This window comes from Daphnia pulicaria, chromosome 1 (assembly GCF_021234035.1).
Source record: "Daphnia pulicaria isolate SC F1-1A chromosome 1, SC_F0-13Bv2, whole genome shotgun sequence".
NCBI classification, from domain to species: Eukaryota; Metazoa; Arthropoda; class Branchiopoda; order Diplostraca; family Daphniidae; genus Daphnia; species Daphnia pulicaria.
The window spans coordinates 41,907,473-41,932,255 of record NC_060913.1 but is presented as its reverse complement, the minus strand read 5'-3'; the positions used below and the strand labels follow the sequence as shown (position 1 = coordinate 41,932,255).

The 24,783-nt window shown below is 39.1% G+C and overlaps 37 non-coding genes and 2 pseudogenes across 37 annotated transcripts; all 39 read right to left on the bottom strand.

The window, feature by feature from the left end:
- Window positions 1–480: 480 nt before the first annotated feature.
- Window positions 481–599, bottom strand: LOC124323030. The gene has a single exon (XR_006915278.1). It is a non-coding gene; the product is annotated as a 5S ribosomal RNA (ribosomal RNA).
- Window positions 600–802: 203 nt separating this feature from the next.
- On the bottom strand, window positions 803–925 carry LOC124322926. Its single transcript, XR_006915179.1, has one exon. It is a non-coding gene; the product is annotated as a U5 spliceosomal RNA (small nuclear RNA).
- Window positions 926–1,499: 574 nt separating this feature from the next.
- Window positions 1,500–1,641, bottom strand: LOC124322733. Its single transcript, XR_006915000.1, has one exon. It is a non-coding gene; the product is annotated as a U4 spliceosomal RNA (small nuclear RNA).
- A 404-nt stretch (window positions 1,642–2,045) lies between these two features.
- Trnah-gug lies at window positions 2,046–2,135 on the bottom strand. Its single transcript is given in 2 exon segments — window positions 2,046–2,080; window positions 2,099–2,135. It is a non-coding gene; the product is annotated as a tRNA-His (tRNA).
- Window positions 2,136–2,327: 192 nt separating this feature from the next.
- On the bottom strand, window positions 2,328–2,491 carry LOC124322101. The gene has a single exon (XR_006914455.1). It is a non-coding gene; the product is annotated as a U1 spliceosomal RNA (small nuclear RNA).
- A 509-nt stretch (window positions 2,492–3,000) lies between these two features.
- On the bottom strand, window positions 3,001–3,176 carry LOC124322319 (annotated as a pseudogene).
- Window positions 3,177–4,285: 1,109 nt separating this feature from the next.
- Window positions 4,286–4,423, bottom strand: LOC124322356 (annotated as a pseudogene).
- A 510-nt stretch (window positions 4,424–4,933) lies between these two features.
- On the bottom strand, window positions 4,934–5,155 carry LOC124322524. Its single transcript, XR_006914804.1, has one exon. It is a non-coding gene; the product is annotated as a small nucleolar RNA U3 (small nucleolar RNA).
- Window positions 5,156–5,909: 754 nt separating this feature from the next.
- Window positions 5,910–6,028, bottom strand: LOC124323029. The gene has a single exon (XR_006915277.1). It is a non-coding gene; the product is annotated as a 5S ribosomal RNA (ribosomal RNA).
- Window positions 6,029–6,231: 203 nt separating this feature from the next.
- LOC124322925 lies at window positions 6,232–6,354 on the bottom strand. Its single transcript, XR_006915178.1, has one exon. It is a non-coding gene; the product is annotated as a U5 spliceosomal RNA (small nuclear RNA).
- Window positions 6,355–6,928: 574 nt separating this feature from the next.
- Window positions 6,929–7,070, bottom strand: LOC124322732. Its single transcript, XR_006914999.1, has one exon. It is a non-coding gene; the product is annotated as a U4 spliceosomal RNA (small nuclear RNA).
- Window positions 7,071–7,474: 404 nt separating this feature from the next.
- On the bottom strand, window positions 7,475–7,564 carry Trnah-gug. The gene is given in 2 exon segments: window positions 7,475–7,509; window positions 7,528–7,564. It is a non-coding gene; the product is annotated as a tRNA-His (tRNA).
- A 192-nt stretch (window positions 7,565–7,756) lies between these two features.
- Window positions 7,757–7,920, bottom strand: LOC124322100. Its single transcript, XR_006914454.1, has one exon. It is a non-coding gene; the product is annotated as a U1 spliceosomal RNA (small nuclear RNA).
- A 509-nt stretch (window positions 7,921–8,429) lies between these two features.
- LOC124322255 lies at window positions 8,430–8,620 on the bottom strand. Its single transcript, XR_006914601.1, has one exon. It is a non-coding gene; the product is annotated as a U2 spliceosomal RNA (small nuclear RNA).
- A 510-nt stretch (window positions 8,621–9,130) lies between these two features.
- Window positions 9,131–9,352, bottom strand: LOC124322523. The gene has a single exon (XR_006914803.1). It is a non-coding gene; the product is annotated as a small nucleolar RNA U3 (small nucleolar RNA).
- A 754-nt stretch (window positions 9,353–10,106) lies between these two features.
- Window positions 10,107–10,225, bottom strand: LOC124323027. The gene has a single exon (XR_006915276.1). It is a non-coding gene; the product is annotated as a 5S ribosomal RNA (ribosomal RNA).
- A 748-nt stretch (window positions 10,226–10,973) lies between these two features.
- On the bottom strand, window positions 10,974–11,092 carry LOC124323025. The gene has a single exon (XR_006915274.1). It is a non-coding gene; the product is annotated as a 5S ribosomal RNA (ribosomal RNA).
- Window positions 11,093–11,295: 203 nt separating this feature from the next.
- LOC124322924 lies at window positions 11,296–11,418 on the bottom strand. The gene has a single exon (XR_006915177.1). It is a non-coding gene; the product is annotated as a U5 spliceosomal RNA (small nuclear RNA).
- Window positions 11,419–11,992: 574 nt separating this feature from the next.
- LOC124322731 lies at window positions 11,993–12,134 on the bottom strand. The gene has a single exon (XR_006914998.1). It is a non-coding gene; the product is annotated as a U4 spliceosomal RNA (small nuclear RNA).
- Window positions 12,135–12,538: 404 nt separating this feature from the next.
- On the bottom strand, window positions 12,539–12,628 carry Trnah-gug. The gene is given in 2 exon segments: window positions 12,539–12,573; window positions 12,592–12,628. It is a non-coding gene; the product is annotated as a tRNA-His (tRNA).
- Window positions 12,629–12,820: 192 nt separating this feature from the next.
- LOC124322098 lies at window positions 12,821–12,984 on the bottom strand. The gene has a single exon (XR_006914452.1). It is a non-coding gene; the product is annotated as a U1 spliceosomal RNA (small nuclear RNA).
- Window positions 12,985–13,493: 509 nt separating this feature from the next.
- Window positions 13,494–13,684, bottom strand: LOC124322254. The gene has a single exon (XR_006914600.1). It is a non-coding gene; the product is annotated as a U2 spliceosomal RNA (small nuclear RNA).
- A 510-nt stretch (window positions 13,685–14,194) lies between these two features.
- On the bottom strand, window positions 14,195–14,416 carry LOC124322521. The gene has a single exon (XR_006914801.1). It is a non-coding gene; the product is annotated as a small nucleolar RNA U3 (small nucleolar RNA).
- A 754-nt stretch (window positions 14,417–15,170) lies between these two features.
- Window positions 15,171–15,289, bottom strand: LOC124323024. The gene has a single exon (XR_006915273.1). It is a non-coding gene; the product is annotated as a 5S ribosomal RNA (ribosomal RNA).
- Window positions 15,290–16,037: 748 nt separating this feature from the next.
- Window positions 16,038–16,156, bottom strand: LOC124323023. The gene has a single exon (XR_006915272.1). It is a non-coding gene; the product is annotated as a 5S ribosomal RNA (ribosomal RNA).
- A 203-nt stretch (window positions 16,157–16,359) lies between these two features.
- On the bottom strand, window positions 16,360–16,482 carry LOC124322922. Its single transcript, XR_006915175.1, has one exon. It is a non-coding gene; the product is annotated as a U5 spliceosomal RNA (small nuclear RNA).
- Window positions 16,483–17,056: 574 nt separating this feature from the next.
- LOC124322730 lies at window positions 17,057–17,198 on the bottom strand. Its single transcript, XR_006914997.1, has one exon. It is a non-coding gene; the product is annotated as a U4 spliceosomal RNA (small nuclear RNA).
- Window positions 17,199–17,602: 404 nt separating this feature from the next.
- Window positions 17,603–17,692, bottom strand: Trnah-gug. Its single transcript is given in 2 exon segments — window positions 17,603–17,637; window positions 17,656–17,692. It is a non-coding gene; the product is annotated as a tRNA-His (tRNA).
- Window positions 17,693–17,884: 192 nt separating this feature from the next.
- LOC124322097 lies at window positions 17,885–18,048 on the bottom strand. The gene has a single exon (XR_006914451.1). It is a non-coding gene; the product is annotated as a U1 spliceosomal RNA (small nuclear RNA).
- Window positions 18,049–18,557: 509 nt separating this feature from the next.
- On the bottom strand, window positions 18,558–18,748 carry LOC124322253. Its single transcript, XR_006914599.1, has one exon. It is a non-coding gene; the product is annotated as a U2 spliceosomal RNA (small nuclear RNA).
- A 510-nt stretch (window positions 18,749–19,258) lies between these two features.
- On the bottom strand, window positions 19,259–19,480 carry LOC124322519. Its single transcript, XR_006914800.1, has one exon. It is a non-coding gene; the product is annotated as a small nucleolar RNA U3 (small nucleolar RNA).
- A 754-nt stretch (window positions 19,481–20,234) lies between these two features.
- LOC124323022 lies at window positions 20,235–20,353 on the bottom strand. Its single transcript, XR_006915271.1, has one exon. It is a non-coding gene; the product is annotated as a 5S ribosomal RNA (ribosomal RNA).
- A 748-nt stretch (window positions 20,354–21,101) lies between these two features.
- On the bottom strand, window positions 21,102–21,220 carry LOC124323021. Its single transcript, XR_006915270.1, has one exon. It is a non-coding gene; the product is annotated as a 5S ribosomal RNA (ribosomal RNA).
- Window positions 21,221–21,423: 203 nt separating this feature from the next.
- Window positions 21,424–21,546, bottom strand: LOC124322921. The gene has a single exon (XR_006915174.1). It is a non-coding gene; the product is annotated as a U5 spliceosomal RNA (small nuclear RNA).
- A 574-nt stretch (window positions 21,547–22,120) lies between these two features.
- On the bottom strand, window positions 22,121–22,262 carry LOC124322729. Its single transcript, XR_006914996.1, has one exon. It is a non-coding gene; the product is annotated as a U4 spliceosomal RNA (small nuclear RNA).
- A 404-nt stretch (window positions 22,263–22,666) lies between these two features.
- Trnah-gug lies at window positions 22,667–22,756 on the bottom strand. Its single transcript is given in 2 exon segments — window positions 22,667–22,701; window positions 22,720–22,756. It is a non-coding gene; the product is annotated as a tRNA-His (tRNA).
- A 192-nt stretch (window positions 22,757–22,948) lies between these two features.
- LOC124322096 lies at window positions 22,949–23,112 on the bottom strand. Its single transcript, XR_006914450.1, has one exon. It is a non-coding gene; the product is annotated as a U1 spliceosomal RNA (small nuclear RNA).
- A 509-nt stretch (window positions 23,113–23,621) lies between these two features.
- LOC124322252 lies at window positions 23,622–23,812 on the bottom strand. Its single transcript, XR_006914598.1, has one exon. It is a non-coding gene; the product is annotated as a U2 spliceosomal RNA (small nuclear RNA).
- A 510-nt stretch (window positions 23,813–24,322) lies between these two features.
- Window positions 24,323–24,544, bottom strand: LOC124322518. Its single transcript, XR_006914799.1, has one exon. It is a non-coding gene; the product is annotated as a small nucleolar RNA U3 (small nucleolar RNA).
- Window positions 24,545–24,783: the final 239 nt, after the last annotated feature.

Here is a 24,783-nt window from a genome sequence, read left to right as displayed (position 1 = left end):
TACTTAGCTTGCGTTGCATAAGGATCTCAGAGTCAGAGAGATTAGATAGAGCTGCCCGAAGAAACCACCAACGTACAAGCCTCTCGGCTGTGCCGTGCGCTTCGCGCTTTACTTAGCTTGCGTTGCATAAGGATCTCAGAGCCAGAGAGATTAGATAGAGCTGCCCGAAGAAACCACCAACGTACAAGCCTCTCGGCTGTGCCGTGCGCTTCGCGCACGGCGTTTCAAATATCTTTCAGCAACAAAGAGGTTGGAGGACGTCTAGTAGCCTCTCGGCTGTGCCGTGCGCTTCGCGCACGGCGTTTCAAATATCTTTCAGCAACAAAGAGGTTGGAGGACGTCTAGTAGGCAATATCCAGTAAAAAATACGTTCCTTCCATTTTCAACTAATGCCAAAATAATACATTGTAGTCCATGTAGTATCACCCATCTTGGGAAGCACTTCAATTCAATTGGATTCACAAAAATAAAATAATTCCATGCCAACAGCATCCCGTATTCCCAAGCGGTCACCCATCCAAGTACTAACGGGACCCGACATAGCTTAACTTCCGGGAGCTGACGAGACCGGGTGAGTTCTATGTGGTATGGCCGTTGACATTAAACTAGACGCAATTACCCGACCATATTCGCCTCTAATCTATTACTTGTGCTTGAGATTTATCTTTTTGAAATACACACTAATCTTACCAAAACCACCGAAAAACTATCAGTTTGTCATTTTACAAATGTTGTCAGTATGTAGTAGTAGAATATCTTTGTTTCCGCATACAGACGTTTTTAATTTTTCATTTATTCAAAGTGCCCAATCAGAAGACCGGGCGTTAAAAAAATAAGTCATATAGACTCATCAATGCTCCTAACCACGGAAATCTTTAGTAAAAGGCGAAAGATTTATCCGGGTATTGATTAGAAACCAGAGTAAATAACAGTGGTATGCCTTGTATTTATATTCATTTCAAAATTTTGAAGTGCGCTTGTAAGGTTTTTTTTCGAAACATGCGTTTACATATCAAAATCCTTGTGCAATTCTTTATCAATGGGTACAGTTATTTTAAAGTAAATATCATGTATAAAGCTCGTTAACATGTTTTTGAACGAAACAGTTGTGCGCAGTGTTATTTTTGAAAAAAATGAACGATCTTTATGGTACAAGCCCAACACGTAGGTGGTGGGATCAGATGTTTACCCCGACATTCACCCTACAGCGGTTAACAATTTATTGAACTTCCCCTTTAAACATGGTGGAATCTTTTCACCTTGTCATTTGGAATCACCTTTTCAAATATTTTCCCCGTGTTCACAATGTTCCAACTGACTGATATTAATGGCCTTCAGCGAACGAATTAATCAGCCTTGTCTGACGTGCAATACCAACTAAATGGAAACAAAAATCACTTATACGATTTCACTTTCACCGTTTAATGTTATAAACACACTATGCAACACTCCAATTTTTCTAACTGACTGTAATTTTTTTTTTCTTGTACGCTGAAATGCTCCTGATGGAGCTATCAAAAATTGCCGACGACAAAGATTATTTCACTTCATCGTGGCGGGGTATTGGTTAAAGTTTTCAACTAGCAATAATCACACCTCGGGAGACCCTCATTGGTTATGATATTGCCACTGCGCAAAGCTAAATTATAATCAGAAAAGCAAGTCTACTTAAGCATTTGCTGAATTCGTTCTGCTTGGACGTGTTGGACCAACAATTTCGTTCAGAAATATTCATTTAGATTACCCTAGGCAAATTTTAATTTCCATCTCCCATTGGACTAATACCAACAGGGGACAGTTCATTACATACATGAAATAATTTTTGTCTTAATATCGGGTCAAATACTTGAAATTCTGTAAATGTGTATTTTTCTTCCATACATTTCAACAACTTCCTGCACACACAAAAAAAGGGAGGGGGAATTTCAGGTTTTCATTCCAAATTGTTTTTCACATTATGAACTATTGAAGTGAGCGAGCATTACTTTCCAACCAAACAAAATTTATAGTTAATCTGCGTGTTGACGTGAAAAATCAGTTTTCAGTGCCGTGACCAGGATTCGAACCTGGGTTACTACGGATTCATATCTAGTAGGTACCACAACGTAGGGTCCTAACCACTAGACGATCACGGCCAATCCATTGGCCATGATGATTTATATTAAAGTAGCTAAACATGAATTTCATTACTTTGTTGTTTCTTCCCAGAAAGAAAATCTGATGCTTCGCGTATTCCCAAGCGGTCAACCCTACCGTTTACTAACGGGACCAGATTTAGTTCAACTTCCGGCAGATGACAAGAATTTTTCTTACATTTATAGTGTGTTCAGGGAACGGCGCGAACGCAGTCCCCCACTACCAAAAATTGTACTCCCGAGTTAATCACATTTGGATTAATCGCAAGGGTCAGCCCATCCTTAGTGCAATGGAAAGGCCTCGCCCTGGAGGAACCACCTTGGTGATCATGGTTGCCTCTGAGCCAGGTAAGTATGATTGTGGATGCTTTTTCACTTTGTTTAATACTTTGTATACAGCAGAACAATATTGACAAAGAGTGTTCAAGTATTTGACTGACGTTTAGAGAATACCACCCACTTTCTTTCATCGACTTGAATTACGAACTCGAGCAAAATATAGTAAATAAAGCTCAGTATTTATTTCATGGTCTTGATCTTTGCAAATACTTTTCAAGAAACAAATTGCTTGTTTTTTTTCATTTGGTCGTCCAATTGGCAAATAAGAAAATAAGAAAATCGACTTTTCATATGAAAATACACGCATCTTCATATTTTAAAAAAAAACATCACATCGAAAGATGAACAGTACTAATTAGTTAACACAATCAAGTACGTATTTTTTTATGCTTTTCTTGATATTACGAAAAAAATACAATTAGAAAAAATTACAAACATGTCTACATGACAGTTTTGCAATTATACATGGTCTTTTATTATACGGTGCTAAGACAATTTCTGTTTTATTCAATATGTTCTCCCTCATATAGGGTGAGCCGATCCCGGAGGTACTGCAATACCGGGTCAACCCGTGGCGGGAGCAGTGCAAGCACTGTATTCCCACCGTATGCCAAAAATAAGTTTAATATTCTGGGGTCCATTTGAACCCGTATCAGATATTAAGCTGATAAGAACAGATTAAATTGTTTATTGACAATGAATTTTTATCTCAGTACATAGGTGGCTACGCCAGAGGGGAAATTTTCATCAAATGACGGGGCATTTGGGAGAAGAGATGCAAAATCGGCTGAAAATGCAGGAGAGTATGTCTACACAGAGAGAGAGTTGCGAGAGGAGTTTTACTCATCATTATTAAGAGTGAGAAGCTGAAGAAGTAGTAGATCGGTGTGGAAAGTCAACGTTGTGGTACAGCCGGCGGAGATGTGGACCCAGGAATCACGTACTTGTGAAGAGTGGACACTTCCGTTCCACACAGCATAGATCAAAGGGAACAAAAAAACACCAGGGCATAGCAACAAAAGGTAGAGATAGATCGGTGTGTGAAGTCAACGTTGTGGTACATCCGGCGGAGAGTTGGAACCAGGAATCTCGTACGTGTGAGGAGTGGACACTTCCGTTCCACACAGCAGAGATCAAAGGGAACAAAAACAACAGGGCATAGCAACAAAAGGTAGAGATAAACAGTAGGGATCGATCAAGAGGGGGGGCCAATTTTACTTCATGGTGCTTTATCCAGTGTACAGGTGTCAGCAGGCCATCAAGGTAGAGCCATCCAGTTGAAACGGACGGGCAACAGACCATCAAGGAGGAGAAGTGGCAATCCGGTGTGGGAAGTAGAGATCGATCAAGAGGGGGGGCCAATTTTACTTCATGGTGCTTTATCCAGTGTACAGGTGTCAGCAGGCCATCAAGGTAGAGCCATCCAGTTGAAACGGACGGTCAACAGACCATCAAGGAGGAGAAGTGGCAATCCGGTGTGGGAAGTAGAGATAAACAGTAGGGATCGATCAAGAGGGGGGGCCAATTTTACTTCATGGTGCTTTATCCAGTGTACAGGTGTCAGCAGGCCATCAAGGTAGAGCCATCCAGTTGAAACGGACGGTCAACAGACCATCAAGGAGGAGAAGTGGCAATCCGGTGTGGGAAGTCATCTTTGTGGTACATCCGGCGGAGATTTGGACCCAGGAATCACGTACTTGTGAAGAGTGGACACTTCCGTTCCACACAGCATAGATCAAAAGGGAACAAAATCAACAGGGTGTAGCATCAAACGGTAGGGACAATCAAATTTCGGTGCAAAAGAAGTCACAGTACGGTTACGGAAAAATAAGAGAAGAAGGTGATCGCTTCAAAGATCCGACACTAGAGGCTAAAAGACAAAGTGTAGGGGAATAACTGATAAGAACAGATACTACACTTTGATCTTAGCCAAAAGGCCGAGAAGCGATAATGTTACAAGGATTACTGCCCAAAATAACCACTGAGGTTCAACACATTTCCGGTGGTGTACGAAGAATACTCATATCACTCAAAACATTCAAGAAATGCTATAAAATATTGAGTTGTTCATTTTTCCAGACGCGACCACTTGATGCTTATAAAGTTCATTTTCATTTGTTTTATTATGCTCATACTGTATTAAGGGAGATACAATTTACGCTGAAGGCGTTGCAAATTTTACTCTCGTTATCACACTAGGTCCTTTTTTTTCAGAATATGGCTTTGCCACGCCACCTGACGACAAAAGCTCTGAACGATAATTAATCATGATTAAATAACAATAACTAAAAGAATGCAATACGATCATAAAGTCATGACACATCCTCAAATTGACCAACCTCACTTTCACAATTTATTTTGCCATACAAGCAGATGATTTAAGGACACGAATACCTGGAATTATTATTAAGATTTATCTCTTTAGATTTTCAAGAATTTAAATTTGTTTTATCATCTCAACCACTCTGAACACGCTAGTTTCCTTCCGCTATTTCACATGGATTTAACGGAAACGGTCCTCAATGACTGTGTTTGATGCTGTCGAGACAGCTACACTCACAGCCTGTTTCACGCTCAGAAACCAGCGTCTTAACTCGTCATCGTGGGTTGAAAGGAGACAAGTTTCTGGTGGGAAACAAGTCAAGATATACTACAGAAATGATCCTGTGAAGTATGATCTTAAATGCAATGTTATTTTGCAGAACTCTAAATAAGGTTTGTACGATCAATGAGCTTTGGCGTAAATTACAGTGCATAGATCGATATTTCGGAATATTAAATTGAGATTTGCAATACTTGACGCACACAGTACATACATTGTCAGGTCTTGCATTTTGTTCATTTATTGAAACACCGAGAAGCTCTTTAATAGTTATAGAACAAGTGACGAGACCAATTTTGGACACAATAAAGAATCCGCGTGCTCATCAAATCAATTTATTACAGTAATGTATTATCGATTGAGAGCCCATTTATCAGCTGGGTGTTTGGCGTGCACCTATAATCCTGCTTCGGGGAGGCTTGGTAGAGTGGATGGCTTGAGTTTAGGAGCCCTGTTTCGTGATACCGCATGTTGATCAGGTGCCCGCACTAAGCTTGACATCAGCATGGATCTGCTAGAGGAATCTAGTAGGTGCAGGTTAGCTAAGGAGGAGCGTAGTGGGTCAGGAGGGAAACCTAGCAGCCAAAAGTTCCCGTGTTCGGCAGTAGTGGGATCGTGCCAGTGAGTGGGCGTCATGCAACAGCCTCAACAAAATAGCCAAACCTCTATCTTTTTTTTTGTCGTTAAAACTACCGAGATCAAACAAACATGCGTTCTACAATATATGGTATCATTAATCAAAGTCCCAGCAATACCCTTTTCAACTAATACCTAAAGAATACATTATATTCCATGTCTCATCTAACTTGGGGAGCAAAAATAAAATTACACCATGCCAACAGCATCCCGTATTCCCAAGCGGTCACCCATCCAAGTACTAACGGGACCCGACATAGCTTAACTTCCGGGAGCTGACGAGACCGGGTGAGTTCTATGTGGTATGGCCGTTGACATTAAACTAGACGCAATTACCCGACCATATTCGCCTCTAATCTATTACTTGTGCTTGAGATTTATCTTTTTGAAATACACACTAATCTTACCAAAACCACCGAAAAACTATCAGTTTGTCATTTTACAAATGTTGTCAGTATGTAGTAGTAGAATATCTTTGTTTCCGCATACAGACGTTTTTAATTTTTCATTTATTCAAAGTGCCCAATCAGAAGACCGGGCGTTAAAAAAATAAGTCATATAGACTCATCAATGCTCCTAACCACGGAAATCTTTAGTAAAAGGCGAAAGATTTATCCGGGTATTGATTAGAAACCAGAGTAAATAACAGTGGTATGCCTTGTATTTATATTCATTTCAAAATTTTGAAGTGCGCTTGTAAGGTTTTTTTTCGAAACATGCGTTTACATATCAAAATCCTTGTGCAATTCTTTATCAATGGGTACAGTTATTTTAAAGTAAATATCATGTATAAAGCTCGTTAACATAATTTTGAACGAAACAGTTGTGCGCAGTGTTATTTTTGAAAAAAATGAACGATCTTTATGGTACAAGCCCAACACGTAGGTGGTGGGATCAGATGTTTACCCCGACATTCACCCTACAGCGGTTAACAATTTATTGAACTTCCCCTTTAAACATGGTGGAATCTTTTCACCTTGTCATTTGGAATCACCTTTTCAAATATTTTCCCCGTGTTCACAATGTTCCAACTGACTGATATTAATGGCCTTCAGCGAACGAATTAATCAGCCTTGTCTGACGTGCAATACCAACTAAATGGAAACAAAAATCACTTATACGATTTCACTTTCACCGTTTAATGTTATAAACACACTATGCAACACTCCAATTTTTCTAACTGACTGTAATTTTTTTTTTCTTGTACGCTGAAATGCTCCTGATGGAGCTATCAAAAATTGCCGACGACAAAGATTATTTCACTTCATCGTGGCGGGGTATTGGTTAAAGTTTTCAACTAGCAATAATCACACCTCGGGAGACCCTCATTGGTTATGATATTGCCACTGCGCAAAGCTAAATTATAATCAGAAAAGCAAGTCTACTTAAGCATTTGCTGAATTCGTTCTGCTTGGACGTGTTGGACCAACAATTTCGTTCAGAAATATTCATTTAGATTACCCTAGGCAAATTTTAATTTCCATCTCCCATTGGACTAATACCAACAGGGGACAGTTCATTACATACATGAAATAATTTTTGTCTTAATATCGGGTCAAATACTTGAAATTCTGTAAATGTGTATTTTTCTTCCATACATTTCAACAACTTCCTGCACACACAAAAAAAGGGAGGGGGAATTTCAGGTTTTCATTCCAAATTGTTTTTCACATTATGAACTATTGAAGTGAGCGAGCATTACTTTCCAACCAAACAAAATTTATAGTTAATCTGCGTGTTGACGTGAAAAATCAGTTTTCAGTGCCGTGACCAGGATTCGAACCTGGGTTACTACGGATTCATATCTAGTAGGTACCACAACGTAGGGTCCTAACCACTAGACGATCACGGCCAATCCATTGGCCATGATGATTTATATTAAAGTAGCTAAACATGAATTTCATTACTTTGTTGTTTCTTCCCAGAAAGAAAATCTGATGCTTCGCGTATTCCCAAGCGGTCAACCCTACCGTTTACTAACGGGACCAGATTTAGTTCAACTTCCGGCAGATGACAAGAATTTTTCTTACATTTATAGTGTGTTCAGGGAACGGCGCGAACGCAGTCCCCCACTACCAAAAATTGTACTCCCGAGTTAATCACATTTGGATTAATCGCAAGGGTCAGCCCATCCTTAGTGCAATGGAAAGGCCTCGCCCTGGAGGAACCACCTTGGTGATCATGGTTGCCTCTGAGCCAGGTAAGTATGATTGTGGATGCTTTTTCACTTTGTTTAATACTTTGTATACAGCAGAACAATATTGACAAAGAGTGTTCAAGTATTTGACTGACGTTTAGAGAATACCACCCACTTTCTTTCATCGACTTGAATTACGAACTCGAGCAAAATATAGTAAATAAAGCTCAGTATTTATTTCATGGTCTTGATCTTTGCAAATACTTTTCAAGAAACAAATTGCTTGTTTTTTTTCATTTGGTCGTCCAATTGGCAAATAAGAAAATAAGAAAATCGACTTTTCATATGAAAATACACGCATCTTCATATTTAAAAAGAAAACATCACATCGAAAGATGAACAGTACTAATTAGTTAACACAATCAAGTACGTATTTTTTTATGCTTTTCTTGATATTACGAAAAAAATACAATTAGAAAAAATTACAAACATGTCTACATGACAGTTTTGCAATTATACATGGTCTTTTATTATACGGTGCTAAGACAATTTCTGTTTTATTCAATATGTTCTCCCTCATAGAGGGTGAGCCGATCCCGGAGGTACTGCAATACCGGGTCAACCCGTGGCGGGAGCAGTGCAAGCACTGTATTCCCACCGTATGCCAAAAATCAGTTTAATATTCTGGGGTCCATTTGAACCCGTATCAGATATTAAGCTGATAAGAACAGATACTACACTTTGATCTTAGCCAAAAGGCCGAGAAGCGATAATGTTACAAGGATTACTGCCCAAAATAACCACTGAGGTTCAACACATTTCCGGTGGTGTACGAAGAATACTCATATCACTCAAAACATTCAAGAAATGCTATAAAATATTGAGTTGTTCATTTTTCCAGACGCGACCACTTGATGCTTATAAAGTTCATTTTCATTTGTTTTATTATGCTCATACTGTATTAAGGGAGATACAATTTACGCTGAAGGCGTTGCAAATTTTACTCTCGTTATCACACTAGGTCCTTTTTTTTCAGAATATGGCTTTGCCACGCCACCTGACGACAAAAGCTCTGAACGATAATTAATCATGATTAAATAACAATAACTAAAAGAATGCAATACGATCATAAAGTCATGACACATCCTCAAATTGACCAACCTCACTTTCACAATTTATTTTGCCATACAAGCAGATGATTTAAGGACACGAATACCTGGAATTATTATTAAGATTTATCTCTTTAGATTTTCAAGAATTTAAATTTGTTTTATCATCTCAACCACTCTGAACACGCTAGTTTCCTTCCGCTATTTCACATGGATTTAACGGAAACGGTCCTCAATGACTGTGTTTGATGCTGTCGAGACAGCTACACTCACAGCCTGTTTCACGCTCAGAAACCAGCGTCTTAACTCGTCATCGTGGGTTGAAAGGAGACAAGTTTCTGGTGGGAAACAAGTCAAGATATACTACAGAAATGATCCTGTGAAGTATGATCTTAAATGCAATGTTATTTTGCAGAACTCTAAATAAGGTTTGTACGATCAATGAGCTTTGGCGTAAATTACAGTGCATAGATCGATATTTCGGAATATTAAATTGAGATTTGCAATACTTGACGCACACAGTACATACATTGTCAGGTCTTGCATTTTGTTCATTTATTGAAACACCGAGAAGCTCTTTAATAGTTATAGAACAAGTGACGAGACCAATTTTGGACACAATAAAGAATCCGCGTGCTCATCAAATCAATTTATTACAGTAATGTATTATCGATTGAGAGCCCATTTATCAGCTGGGTGTTTGGCGTGCACCTATAATCCTGCTTCGGGGAGGCTTGGTAGAGTGGATGGCTTGAGTTTAGGAGCCCTGTTTCGTGATACCGCATGTTGATCAGGTGCCCGCACTAAGCTTGACATCAGCATGGATCTGCTAGAGGAATCTAGTAGGTGCAGGTTAGCTAAGGAGGAGCGTAGTGGGTCAGGAGGGAAACCTAGCAGCCAAAAGTTCCCGTGTTCGGCAGTAGTGGGATCGTGCCAGTGAGTGGGCGTCATGCAACAGCCTCAACAAAATAGCCAAACCTCTATCTTTTTTTTTGTCGTTAAAACTACCGAGATCAAACAAACATGCGTTCTACAATATATGGTATCATTAATCAAAGTCCCAGCAATACCCTTTTCAACTAATACCTAAAGAATACATTATATTCCATGTCTCATCTAACTTGGGGAGCAAAAATAAAATTACACCATGCCAACAGCATCCCGTATTCCCAAGCGGTCACCCATCCAAGTACTAACGGGACCCGACATAGCTTAACTTCCGGGAGCTGACGAGACCGGGTGAGTTCTATGTGGTATGGCCGTTGACATCAATTCAGTCGCCATTACCCGACCATATTCGCCTCTAAATCTAGTTCTAATGCTTGCTTACTTTCTGTTCGAAATACACACCAACCTTAGCCAAACAAACGAGGACATATAAGTACATTTGTCAATGGACAACCGAATATAAAATTTGATAATATTTCCAAACGCCACTATTTTTGGCTAACTGTCATTTTTAATTTTCTCGTTCCGGGGATGTCCGATCAATGAGCCAACAATCCAAGTGTCATAAGGCTAACGATTGCTTCCCTTACTTAGCTTGCGTTGCATAAGGATCTCAGAGTCAGAGAGATTAGATAGAGCTGCCCGAAGAAACCACCAACGTACAAGCCTCTCGGCTGTGCCGTGCGCTTCGCGCTTTACTTAGCTTGCGTTGCATAAGGATCTCAGAGCCAGAGAGATTAGATAGAGCTGCCCGAAGAAACCACCAACGTACAAGCCTCTCGGCTGTGCCGTGCGCTTCGCGCACGGCGTTTCAAATATCTTTCAGCAACAAAGAGGTTGGAGGACGTCTAGTAGCCTCTCGGCTGTGCCGTGCGCTTCGCGCACGGCGTTTCAAATATCTTTCAGCAACAAAGAGGTTGGAGGACGTCTAGTAGGCAATATCCAGTAAAAAATACGTTCCTTCCATTTTCAACTAATGCCAAAATAATACATTGTAGTCCATGTAGTATCACCCATCTTGGGAAGCACTTCAATTCAATTGGATTCACAAAAATAAAATAATTCCATGCCAACAGCATCCCGTATTCCCAAGCGGTCACCCATCCAAGTACTAACGGGACCCGACATAGCTTAACTTCCGGGAGCTGACGAGACCGGGTGAGTTCTATGTGGTATGGCCGTTGACATTAAACTAGACGCAATTACCCGACCATATTCGCCTCTAATCTATTACTTGTGCTTGAGATTTATCTTTTTGAAATACACACTAATCTTACCAAAACCACCGAAAAACTATCAGTTTGTCATTTTACAAATGTTGTCAGTATGTAGTAGTAGAATATCTTTGTTTCCGCATACAGACGTTTTTAATTTTTCATTTATTCAAAGTGCCCAATCAGAAGACCGGGCGTTAAAAAAATAAGTCATATAGACTCATCAATGCTCCTAACCACGGAAATCTTTAGTAAAAGGCGAAAGATTTATCCGGGTATTGATTAGAAACCAGAGTAAATAACAGTGGTATGCCTTGTATTTATATTCATTTCAAAATTTTGAAGTGCGCTTGTAAGGTTTTTTTTCGAAACATGCGTTTACATATCAAAATCCTTGTGCAATTCTTTATCAATGGGTACAGTTATTTTAAAGTAAATATCATGTATAAAGCTCGTTAACATGTTTTTGAACGAAACAGTTGTGCGCAGTGTTATTTTTGAAAAAAATGAACGATCTTTATGGTACAAGCCCAACACGTAGGTGGTGGGATCAGATGTTTACCCCGACATTCACCCTACAGCGGTTAACAATTTATTGAACTTCCCCTTTAAACATGGTGGAATCTTTTCACCTTGTCATTTGGAATCACCTTTTCAAATATTTTCCCCGTGTTCACAATGTTCCAACTGACTGATATTAATGGCCTTCAGCGAACGAATTAATCAGCCTTGTCTGACGTGCAATACCAACTAAATGGAAACAAAAATCACTTATACGATTTCACTTTCACCGTTTAATGTTATAAACACACTATGCAACACTCCAATTTTTCTAACTGACTGTAATTTTTTTTTTCTTGTACGCTGAAATGCTCCTGATGGAGCTATCAAAAATTGCCGACGACAAAGATTATTTCACTTCATCGTGGCGGGGTATTGGTTAAAGTTTTCAACTAGCAATAATCACACCTCGGGAGACCCTCATTGGTTATGATATTGCCACTGCGCAAAGCTAAATTATAATCAGAAAAGCAAGTCTACTTAAGCATTTGCTGAATTCGTTCTGCTTGGACGTGTTGGACCAACAATTTCGTTCAGAAATATTCATTTAGATTACCCTAGGCAAATTTTAATTTCCATCTCCCATTGGACTAATACCAACAGGGGACAGTTCATTACATACATGAAATAATTTTTGTCTTAATATCGGGTCAAATACTTGAAATTCTGTAAATGTGTATTTTTCTTCCATACATTTCAACAACTTCCTGCACACACAAAAAAAGGGAGGGGGAATTTCAGGTTTTCATTCCAAATTGTTTTTCACATTATGAACTATTGAAGTGAGCGAGCATTACTTTCCAACCAAACAAAATTTATAGTTAATCTGCGTGTTGACGTGAAAAATCAGTTTTCAGTGCCGTGACCAGGATTCGAACCTGGGTTACTACGGATTCATATCTAGTAGGTACCACAACGTAGGGTCCTAACCACTAGACGATCACGGCCAATCCATTGGCCATGATGATTTATATTAAAGTAGCTAAACATGAATTTCATTACTTTGTTGTTTCTTCCCAGAAAGAAAATCTGATGCTTCGCGTATTCCCAAGCGGTCAACCCTACCGTTTACTAACGGGACCAGATTTAGTTCAACTTCCGGCAGATGACAAGAATTTTTCTTACATTTATAGTGTGTTCAGGGAACGGCGCGAACGCAGTCCCCCACTACCAAAAATTGTACTCCCGAGTTAATCACATTTGGATTAATCGCAAGGGTCAGCCCATCCTTAGTGCAATGGAAAGGCCTCGCCCTGGAGGAACCACCTTGGTGATCATGGTTGCCTCTGAGCCAGGTAAGTATGATTGTGGATGCTTTTTCACTTTGTTTAATACTTTGTATACAGCAGAACAATATTGACAAAGAGTGTTCAAGTATTTGACTGACGTTTAGAGAATACCACCCACTTTCTTTCATCGACTTGAATTACGAACTCGAGCAAAATATAGTAAATAAAGCTCAGTATTTATTTCATGGTCTTGATCTTTGCAAATACTTTTCAAGAAACAAATTGCTTGTTTTTTTTCATTTGGTCGTCCAATTGGCAAATAAGAAAATAAGAAAATCGACTTTTCATATGAAAATACACGCATCTTCATATTTTAAAAAAAAACATCACATCGAAAGATGAACAGTACTAATTAGTTAACACAATCAAGTACGTATTTTTTTATGCTTTTCTTGATATTACGAAAAAAATACAATTAGAAAAAATTACAAACATGTCTACATGACAGTTTTGCAATTATACATGGTCTTTTATTATACGGTGCTAAGACAATTTCTGTTTTATTCAATATGTTCTCCCTCATAGAGGGTGAGCCGATCCCGGAGGTACTGCAATACCGGGTCAACCCGTGGCGGGAGCAGTGCAAGCACTGTATTCCCACCGTATGCCAAAAATCAGTTTAATATTCTGGGGTCCATTTGAACCCGTATCAGATATTAAGCTGATAAGAACAGATACTACACTTTGATCTTAGCCAAAAGGCCGAGAAGCGATAATGTTACAAGGATTACTGCCCAAAATAACCACTGAGGTTCAACACATTTCCGGTGGTGTACGAAGAATACTCATATCACTCAAAACATTCAAGAAATGCTATAAAATATTGAGTTGTTCATTTTTCCAGACGCGACCACTTGATGCTTATAAAGTTCATTTTCATTTGTTTTATTATGCTCATACTGTATTAAGGGAGATACAATTTACGCTGAAGGCGTTGCAAATTTTACTCTCGTTATCACACTAGGTCCTTTTTTTTCAGAATATGGCTTTGCCACGCCACCTGACGACAAAAGCTCTGAACGATAATTAATCATGATTAAATAACAATAACTAAAAGAATGCAATACGATCATAAAGTCATGACACATCCTCAAATTGACCAACCTCACTTTCACAATTTATTTTGCCATACAAGCAGATGATTTAAGGACACGAATACCTGGAATTATTATTAAGATTTATCTCTTTAGATTTTCAAGAATTTAAATTTGTTTTATCATCTCAACCACTCTGAACACGCTAGTTTCCTTCCGCTATTTCACATGGATTTAACGGAAACGGTCCTCAATGACTGTGTTTGATGCTGTCGAGACAGCTACACTCACAGCCTGTTTCACGCTCAGAAACCAGCGTCTTAACTCGTCATCGTGGGTTGAAAGGAGACAAGTTTCTGGTGGGAAACAAGTCAAGATATACTACAGAAATGATCCTGTGAAGTATGATCTTAAATGCAATGTTATTTTGCAGAACTCTAAATAAGGTTTGTACGATCAATGAGCTTTGGCGTAAATTACAGTGCATAGATCGATATTTCGGAATATTAAATTGAGATTTGCAATACTTGACGCACACAGTACATACATTGTCAGGTCTTGCATTTTGTTCATTTATTGAAACACCGAGAAGCTCTTTAATAGTTATAGAACAAGTGACGAGACCAATTTTGGACACAATAAAGAATCCGCGTGCTCATCAAATCAATTTATTACAGTAATGTATTATCGATTGAGAGCCCATTTATCAGCTGGGTGTTTGGCGTGCACCTATAATCCTGCTTCGGGGAGGCTTGGTAGAGTGGATGGCTTGAGTTTAGGAGCCCTGTTTCGTGATACCGCATGTTGATCAGGTGCCCGCACTAAGCTTGACATCAGCATGGATCTGCTAGAGGAATCTAGTAGGTGCAGGTTAGCTAAGGAGGAGCGTAGTGGGTCAGGAGGGAAACCTAGCAGCCAAAAGTTCCCGTGTTCGGCAGTAGTGGGATCGTGCCAGTGAGTGGGCGTCATGCAACAGCCTCAACAAAATAGCCAAACCTCTATCTTTTTTTTTGTCGTTAAAACTACCGAGATCAAACAAACATGCGTTCTACAATATATGGTATCATTAATCAAAGTCCCAGCAATACCCTTTTCAACTAATACCTAAAGAATACATTATATTCCATGTCTCATCTAACTTGGGGAGCAAAAATAAAATTACACCATGCCAACAGCATCCCGTATTCCCAAGCGGTCACCCATCCAAGTACTAACGGGACCCGACATAGCTTAACTTCCGGGAGCTGACGAGACCGGGTGAGTTCTATGTGGTATGGCCGTTGACATCAATTCAGTCGCCATTACCCGACCATATTCGCCTCTAAATCTAGTTCTAATGCTTGCTTACTTTCTGTTCGAAATACACACCAACCTTAGCCAAACAAACGAGGACATATAAGTACATTTGTCAATGGACAACCGAATATAAAATTTGATAATATTTCCAAACGCCACTATTTTTGGCTAACTGTCATTTTTAATTTTCTCGTTCCGGGGATGTCCGATCAATGAGCCAACAATCCAAGTGTCATAAGGCTAACGATTGCTTCCCTTACTTAGCTTGCGTTGCATAAGGATCTCAGAGTCAGAGAGATTAGATAGAGCTGCCCGAAGAAACCACCAACGTACAAGCCTCTCGGCTGTGCCGTGCGCTTCGCGCTTTACTTAGCTTGCGTTGCATAAGGATCTCAGAGCCAGAGAGATTAGATAGAGCTGCCCGAAGAAACCACCAACGTACAAGCCTCTCGGCTGTGCCGTGCGCTTCGCGCACGGCGTTTCAAATATCTTTCAGCAACAAAGAGGTTGGAGGACGTCTAGTAGCCTCTCGGCTGTGCCGTGCGCTTCGCGCACGGCGTTTCAAATATCTTTCAGCAACAAAGAGGTTGGAGGACGTCTAGTAGGCAATATCCAGTAAAAAATACGTTCCTTCCATTTTCAACTAATGCCAAAATAATACATTGTAGTCCATGTAGTATCACCCATCTTGGGAAGCACTTCAATTCAATTGGATTCACAAAAATAAAATAATTCCATGCCAACAGCATCCCGTATTCCCAAGCGGTCACCCATCCAAGTACTAACGGGACCCGACATAGCTTAACTTCCGGGAGCTGACGAGACCGGGTGAGTTCTATGTGGTATGGCCGTTGACATTAAACTAGACGCAATTACCCGACCATATTCGCCTCTAATCTATTACTTGTGCTTGAGATTTATCTTTTTGAAATACACACTAATCTTACCAAAACCACCGAAAAACTATCAGTTTGTCATTTTACAAATGTTGTCAGTATGTAGTAGTAGAATATCTTTGTTTCCGCATACAGACGTTTTTAATTTTTCATTTATTCAAAGTGCCCAATCAGAAGACCGGGCGTTAAAAAAATAAGTCATATAGACTCATCAATGCTCCTAACCACGGAAATCTTTAGTAAAAGGCGAAAGATTTATCCGGGTATTGATTAGAAACCAGAGTAAATAACAGTGGTATGCCTTGTATTTATATTCATTTCAAAATTTTGAAGTGCGCTTGTAAGGTTTTTTTTCGAAACATGCGTTTACATATCAAAATCCTTGTGCAATTCTTTATCAATGGGTACAGTTATTTTAAAGTAAATATCATGTATAAAGCTCGTTAACATGTTTTTGAACGAAACAGTTGTGCGCAGTGTTATTTTTGAAAAAAATGAACGATCTTTATGGTACAAGCCCAACACGTAGGTGGTGGGATCAGATGTTTACCCCGACATTCACCCTACAGCGGTTAACAATTTATTGAACTTCCCCTTTAAACATGGTGGAATCTTTTCACCTTGTCATTTGGAATCACCTTTTCAAATATTTTCCCCGTGTTCACAATGTTCCAACTGACTGATATTAATGGCCTTCAGCGAACGAATTAATCAGCCTTGTCTGACGTGCAATACCAACTAAATGGAAACAAAAATCACTTATACGATTTCACTTTCACCGTTTAATGTTATAAACACACTATGCAACACTCCAATTTTTCTAACTGACTGTAATTTTTTTTTTCTTGTACGCTGAAATGCTCCTGATGGAGCTATCAAAAATTGCCGACGACAAAGATTATTTCACTTCATCGTGGCGGGGTATTGGTTAAAGTTTTCAACTAGCAATAATCACACCTCGGGAGACCCTCATTGGTTATGATATTGCCACTGCGCAAAGCTAAATTATAATCAGAAAAGCAAGTCTACTTAAGCATTTGCTGAATTCGTTCTGCTTGGACGTGTTGGACCAACAATTTCGTTCAGAAATATTCATTTAGATTACCCTAGGCAAATTTTAATTTCCATCTCCCATTGGACTAATACCAACAGGGGACAGTTCATTACATACATGAAATAATTTTTGTCTTAATATCGGGTCAAATACTTGAAATTCTGTAAATGTGTATTTTTCTTCCATACATTTCAACAACTTCCTGCACACACAAAAAAAGGGAGGGGGAATTTCAGGTTTTCATTCCAAATTGTTTTTCACATTATGAACTATTGAAGTGAGCGAGCATTACTTTCCAACCAAACAAAATTTATAGTTAATCTGCGTGTTGACGTGAAAAATCAGTTTTCAGTGCCGTGACCAGGATTCGAACCTGGGTTACTACGGATTCATATCTAGTAGGTACCACAACGTAGGGTCCTAACCACTAGACGATCACGGCCAATCCATTGGCCATGATGATTTATATTAAAGTAGCTAAACATGAATTTCATTACTTTGTTGTTTCTTCCCAGAAAGAAAATCTGATGCTTCGCGTATTCCCAAGCGGTCAACCCTACCGTTTACTAACGGGACCAGATTTAGTTCAACTTCCGGCAGATGACAAGAATTTTTCTTACATTTATAGTGTGTTCAGGGAACGGCGCGAACGCAGTCCCCCACTACCAAAAATTGTACTCCCGAGTTAATCACATTTGGATTAATCGCAAGGGTCAGCCCATCCTTAGTGCAATGGAAAGGCCTCGCCCTGGAGGAACCACCTTGGTGATCATGGTTGCCTCTGAGCCAGGTAAGTATGATTGTGGATGCTTTTTCACTTTGTTTAATACTTTGTATACAGCAGAACAATATTGACAAAGAGTGTTCAAGTATTTGACTGACGTTTAGAGAATACCACCCACTTTCTTTCATCGACTTGAATTACGAACTCGAGCAAAATATAGTAAATAAAGCTCAGTATTTATTTCATGGTCTTGATCTTTGCAAATACTTTTCAAGAAACAAATTGCTTGTTTTTTTTCATTTGGTCGTCCAATTGGCAAATAAGAAAATAAGAAAATCGACTTTTCATATGAAAATACACGCATCTTCATATTTTAAAAAAAAACATCACATCGAAAGATGAACAGTACTAATTAGTTAACACAATCAAGTACGTATTTTTTTATGCTTTTCTTGATATTACGAAAAAAATACAATTAGAAAAAATTACAAACATGTCTACATGACAGTTTTGCAATTATACATGGTCTTTTATTATACGGTGCTAAGACAATTTCTGTTTTATTCAATATGTTCTCCCTCATAGAGGGTGAGCCGATCCCGGAGGTACTGCAATACCGGGTCAACCCGTGGCGGGAGCAGTGCAAGCACTGTATTCCCACCGTATGCCAAAAATCAGTTTAATATTCTGGGGTCCATTTGAACCCGTATCAGATATTAAGCTGATAAGAACAGATACTACACTTTGATCTTAGCCAAAAGGCCGAGAAGCGATAATGTTACAAGGATTACTGCCCAAAATAACCACTGAGGTTCAACACATTTCCGGTGGTGTACGAAGAATACTCATATCACTCAAAACATTCAAGAAATGCTATAAAATATTGAGTTGTTCATTTTTCCAGACGCGACCATTTGATGCTTATAAAGTTCATTTTCATTTGTTTTATTATGCTCATACTGTATTAAGGGAGATACAATTTACGCTGAAGGCGTTGCAAATTTTACTCTCGTTATCACACTAGGTCCTTTTTTTTCAGAATATGGCTTTGCCACGCCACCTGACGACAAAAGCTCTGAACGATAATTAATCATGATTAAATAACAATAACTAAAAGAATGCAATACGATCATAAAGTCATGACACATCCTCAAATTGACCAACCTCACTTTCACAATTTATTTTGCCATACAAGCAGATGATTTAAGGACACGAATACCTGGAATTATTATTAAGATTTATCTCTTTAGATTTTCAAGAATTTAAATTTGTTTTATCATCTCAACCACTCTGAACACGCTAGTTTCCTTCCGCTATTTCACATGGATTTAACGGAAACGGTCCTCAATGACTGTGTTTGATGCTGTCGAGACAGCTACACTCACAGCCTGTTTCACGCTCAGAAACCAGCGTCTTAACTCGTCATCGTGGGTTGAAAGGAGACAAGTTTCTGGTGGGAAACAAGTCAAGATATACTACAGAAATGATCCTGTGAAGTATGATCTTAAATGCAATGTTATTTTGCAGAACTCTAAATAAGGTTTGTACGATCAATGAGCTTTGGCGTAAATTACAGTGCATAGATCGATATTTCGGAATATTAAATTGAGATTTGCAATACTTGACGCACACAGTACATACATTGTCAGGTCTTGCATTTTGTTCATTTATTGAAACACCGAGAAGCTCTTTAATAGTTATAGAACAAGTGACGAGACCAATTTTGGACACAATAAAGAATCCGCGTGCTCATCAAATCAATTTATTACAGTAATGTATTATCGATTGAGAGCCCATTTATCAGCTGGGTGTTTGGCGTGCACCTATAATCCTGCTTCGGGGAGGCTTGGTAGAGTGGATGGCTTGAGTTTAGGAGCCCTGTTTCGTGATACCGCATGTTGATCAGGTGCCCGCACTAAGCTTGACATCAGCATGGATCTGCTAGAGGAATCTAGTAGGTGCAGGTTAGCTAAGGAGGAGCGTAGTGGGTCAGGAGGGAAACCTAGCAGCCAAAAGTTCCCGTGTTCGGCAGTAGTGGGATCGTGCCAGTGAGTGGGCGTCATGCAACAGCCTCAACAAAATAGCCAAACCTCTATCTTTTTTTTTGTCGTTAAAACTACCGAGATCAAACAAACATGCGTTCTACAATATATGGTATCATTAATCAAAGTCCCAGCAATACCCTTTTCAACTAATAACTAAAGAATACATTATATTCCATGTCTCATCTAACTTGGGGAGCAAAAATAAAATTACACCATGCCAACAGCATCCCGTATTCCCAAGCGGTCACCCATCCAAGTACTAACGGGACCCGACATAGCTTAACTTCCGGGAGCTGACGAGACCGGGTGAGTTCTATGTGGTATGGCCGTTGACATCAATTCAGTCGCCATTACCCGACCATATTCGCCTCTAAATCTAGTTCTAATGCTTGCTTACTTTCTGTTCGAAATACACACCAACCTTAGCCAAACAAACGAGGACATATAAGTACATTTGTCAATGGACAACCGAATATAAAATTTGATAATATTTCCAAACGCCACTATTTTTGGCTAACTGTCATTTTTAATTTTCTCGTTCCGGGGATGTCCGATCAATGAGCCAACAATCCAAGTGTCATAAGGCTAACGATTGCTTCCCTTACTTAGCTTGCGTTGCATAAGGATCTCAGAGTCAGAGAGATTAGATAGAGCTGCCCGAAGAAACCACCAACGTACAAGCCTCTCGGCTGTGCCGTGCGCTTCGCGCTTTACTTAGCTTGCGTTGCATAAGGATCTCAGAGCCAGAGAGATTAGATAGAGCTGCCCGAAGAAACCACCAACGTACAAGCCTCTCGGCTGTGCCGTGCGCTTCGCGCACGGCGTTTCAAATATCTTTCAGCAACAAAGAGGTTGGAGGACGTCTAGTAGCCTCTCGGCTGTGCCGTGCGCTTCGCGCACGGCGTTTCAAATATCTTTCAGCAACAAAGAGGTTGGAGGACGTCTAGTAGGCAATATCCAGTAAAAAATACGTTCCTTCCATTTTCAACTAATGCCAAAATAATACATTGTAGTCCATGTAGTATCACCCATCTTGGGAAGCACTTCAATTCAATTGGATTCACAAAAATAAAATAATTCCATGCCAACAGCATCCCGTATTCCCAAGCGGTCACCCATCCAAGTACTAACGGGACCCGACATAGCTTAACTTCCGGGAGCTGACGAGACCGGGTGAGTTCTATGTGGTATGGCCGTTGACATTAAACTAGACGCAATTACCCGACCATATTCGCCTCTAATCTATTACTTGTGCTTGAGATTTATCTTTTTGAAATACACACTAATCTTACCAAAACCACCGAAAAACTATCAGTTTGTCATTTTACAAATGTTGTCAGTATGTAGTAGTAGAATATCTTTGTTTCCGCATACAGACGTTTTTAATTTTTCATTTATTCAAAGTGCCCAATCAGAAGACCGGGCGTTAAAAAAATAAGTCATATAGACTCATCAATGCTCCTAACCACGGAAATCTTTAGTAAAAGGCGAAAGATTTATCCGGGTATTGATTAGAAACCAGAGTAAATAACAGTGGTATGCCTTGTATTTATATTCATTTCAAAATTTTGAAGTGCGCTTGTAAGGTTTTTTTTCGAAACATGCGTTTACATATCAAAATCCTTGTGCAATTCTTTATCAATGGGTACAGTTATTTTAAAGTAAATATCATGTATAAAGCTCGTTAACATGTTTTTGAACGAAACAGTTGTGCGCAGTGTTATTTTTGAAAAAAATGAACGATCTTTATGGTACAAGCCCAACACGTAGGTGGTGGGATCAGATGTTTACCCCGACATTCACCCTACAGCGGTTAACAATTTATTGAACTTCCCCTTTAAACATGGTGGAATCTTTTCACCTTGTCATTTGGAATCACCTTTTCAAATATTTTCCCCGTGTTCACAATGTTCCAACTGACTGATATTAATGGCCTTCAGCGAACGAATTAATCAGCCTTGTCTGACGTGCAATACCAACTAAATGGAAACAAAAATCACTTATACGATTTCACTTTCACCGTTTAATGTTATAAACACACTATGCAACACTCCAATTTTTCTAACTGACTGTAATTTTTTTTTTCTTGTACGCTGAAATGCTCCTGATGGAGCTATCAAAAATTGCCGACGACAAAGATTATTTCACTTCATCGTGGCGGGGTATTGGTTAAAGTTTTCAACTAGCAATAATCACACCTCGGGAGACCCTCATTGGTTATGATATTGCCACTGCGCAAAGCTAAATTATAATCAGAAAAGCAAGTCTACTTAAGCATTTGCTGAATTCGTTCTGCTTGGACGTGTTGGACCAACAATTTCGTTCAGAAATATTCATTTAGATTACCCTAGGCAAATTTTAATTTCCATCTCCCATTGGACTAATACCAACAGGGGACAGTTCATTACATACATGAAATAATTTTTGTCTTAATATCGGGTCAAATACTTGAAATTCTGTAAATGTGTATTTTTCTTCCATACATTTCAACAACTTCCTGCACACACAAAAAAAGGGAGGGGGAATTTCAGGTTTTCATTCCAAATTGTTTTTCACATTATGAACTATTGAAGTGAGCGAGCATTACTTTCCAACCAAACAAAATTTATAGTTAATCTGCGTGTTGACGTGAAAAATCAGTTTTCAGTGCCGTGACCAGGATTCGAACCTGGGTTACTACGGATTCATATCTAGTAGGTACCACAACGTAGGGTCCTAACCACTAGACGATCACGGCCAATCCATTGGCCATGATGATTTATATTAAAGTAGCTAAACATGAATTTCATTACTTTGTTGTTTCTTCCCAGAAAGAAAATCTGATGCTTCGCGTATTCCCAAGCGGTCAACCCTACCGTTTACTAACGGGACCAGATTTAGTTCAACTTCCGGCAGATGACAAGAATTTTTCTTACATTTATAGTGTGTTCAGGGAACGGCGCGAACGCAGTCCCCCACTACCAAAAATTGTACTCCCGAGTTAATCACATTTGGATTAATCGCAAGGGTCAGCCCATCCTTAGTGCAATGGAAAGGCCTCGCCCTGGAGGAACCACCTTGGTGATCATGGTTGCCTCTGAGCCAGGTAAGTATGATTGTGGATGCTTTTTCACTTTGTTTAATACTTTGTATACAGCAGAACAATATTGACAAAGAGTGTTCAAGTATTTGACTGACGTTTAGAGAATACCACCCACTTTCTTTCATCGACTTGAATTACGAACTCGAGCAAAATATAGTAAATAAAGCTCAGTATTTATTTCATGGTCTTGATCTTTGCAAATACTTTTCAAGAAACAAATTGCTTGTTTTTTTTCATTTGGTCGTCCAATTGGCAAATAAGAAAATAAGAAAATCGACTTTTCATATGAAAATACACGCATCTTCATATTTTAAAAAAAAACATCACATCGAAAGATGAACAGTACTAATTAGTTAACACAATCAAGTACGTATTTTTTTATGCTTTTCTTGATATTACGAAAAAAATACAATTAGAAAAAATTACAAACATGTCTACATGACAGTTTTGCAATTATACATGGTCTTTTATTATACGGTGCTAAGACAATTTCTGTTTTATTCAATATGTTCTCCCTCATAGAGGGTGAGCCGATCCCGGAGGTACTGCAATACCGGGTCAACCCGTGGCGGGAGCAGTGCAAGCACTGTATTCCCACCGTATGCCAAAAATCAGTTTAATATTCTGGGGTCCATTTGAACCCGTATCAGATATTAAGCTGATAAGAACAGATACTACACTTTGATCTTAGCCAAAAGGCCGAGAAGCGATAATGTTACAAGGATTACTGCCCAAAATAACCACTGAGGTTCAACACATTTCCGGTGGTGTACGAAGAATACTCATATCACTCAAAACATTCAAGAAATGCTATAAAATATTGAGTTGTTCATTTTTCCAGACGCGACCACTTGATGCTTATAAAGTTCATTTTCATTTGTTTTATTATGCTCATACTGTATTAAGGGAGATACAATTTACGCTGAAGGCGTTGCAAATTTTACTCTCGTTATCACACTAGGTCCTTTTTTTTCAGAATATGGCTTTGCCACGCCACCTGACGACAAAAGCTCTGAACGATAATTAATCATGATTAAATAACAATAACTAAAAGAATGCAATACGATCATAAAGTCATGACACATCCTCAAATTGACCAACCTCACTTTCACAATTTATTTTGCCATACAAGCAGATGATTTAAGGACACGAATACCTGGAATTATTATTAAGATTTATCTCTTTAGATTTTCAAGAATTTAAATTTGTTTTATCATCTCAACCACTCTGAACACGCTAGTTTCCTTCCGCTATTTCACATGGATTTAACGGAAACGGTCCTCAATGACTGTGTTTGATGCTGTCGAGACAGCTACACTCACAGCCTGTTTCACGCTCAGAAACCAGCGTCTTAACTCGTCATCGTGGGTTGAAAGGAGACAAGTTTCTGGTGGGAAACAAGTCAAGATATACTACAGAAATGATCCTGTGAAGTATGATCTTAAATGCAATGTTATTTTGCAGAACTCTAAATAAGGTTTGTACGATCAATGAGCTTTGGCGTAAATTACAGTGCATAGATCGATATTTCGGAATATTAAATTGAGATTTGCAATACTTGACGCACACAGTACATACATTGTCAGGTCTTGCATTTTGTTCATTTATTGAAACACCGAGAAGCTCTTTAATAGTTATAGAACAAGTGACGAGACCAATTTTGGACACAATAAAGAATCCGC